At 45.4% G+C, this 811-nt stretch overlaps 1 non-coding gene across 1 annotated transcript; it reads left to right on the forward strand.

Annotated features, from left to right (window-relative positions):
* The first annotated feature begins 158 nt into the window (after positions 1 to 158).
* Positions 159 to 277, forward strand: LOC129114448 (5S ribosomal RNA). Its single transcript, XR_008532493.1, has one exon. It is a non-coding gene; the product is annotated as a 5S ribosomal RNA (ribosomal RNA).
* The last annotated feature ends 534 nt before the right edge of the window (positions 278 to 811 follow it).

Here is an 811-nt window from a genome sequence, read left to right on the forward strand (position 1 = left end):
ACTACAATTGTGAACCTTATAGCCACTTTGTACATTCTGATTTGACATTTAAAAGCTGTGAGTTTGTCTGGCAATCTGCAGGCGCTCCCTGTATAGACGAAAGAGCAAAGCGTGGTGATATAGTATCTTTAAAAGGACCTTTGGTAGGCACGATATTTGCTTACGGCCATACCACCCTGAACACGCCCGATCTCGTCTGATCTCGGAAGCTAAGCAGGGTCGGGCCTGGTCAGTACTTGGATGGGAGACCGCCTGGGAATACCAGGTGCTGTAAGCTTTTTTCACTCCTCTTTACAAAAAGCAGAGGGCGCTGCTGCTTTTTCAGTGGACACCGACAGGGTGGGAAGGATATAGCTAGATCATGACTTGCCGGTATAGAAATGACACAAATCCAGTTAAATGATGGCTTTCATCATTCCTAAGCTCATCGATCATTTTCTTTTCAATTTTATGCTAACGTATTCTACATTTCAACAGTAAATATTAATCTTTTTACTGCACTACAATTGTGAACCTTATAGCCACTTTGTACATTCTGATTTGACATTTAAAAGCTGTGAGTGTGTCTGGAAATCTGCAGGCGCTCCCTGTATAGACGAAAGAGCAAAGCGTGGTGATATAGTATCTTTAAAAGGCCCTTTGGTAGGCACAATATTTGCTTACGGCCATACCACCCTGAACACGCCCGATCTCGTCTGATCTCGGAAGCTAAGCAGGGTCGGGCCTGGTCAGTACTTGGATGGGAGACTGCCTGGGACTTTACAAAAAGCAGAGGGCGCTGCTGCTTTTTCAGTGGACACCGACAGGGTGG

Source organism: Anoplopoma fimbria, unplaced genomic scaffold, assembly GCF_027596085.1.
Source record: "Anoplopoma fimbria isolate UVic2021 breed Golden Eagle Sablefish unplaced genomic scaffold, Afim_UVic_2022 Un_contig_417_pilon_pilon, whole genome shotgun sequence".
NCBI classification, from domain to species: domain Eukaryota; kingdom Metazoa; phylum Chordata; class Actinopteri; order Perciformes; family Anoplopomatidae; genus Anoplopoma; species Anoplopoma fimbria.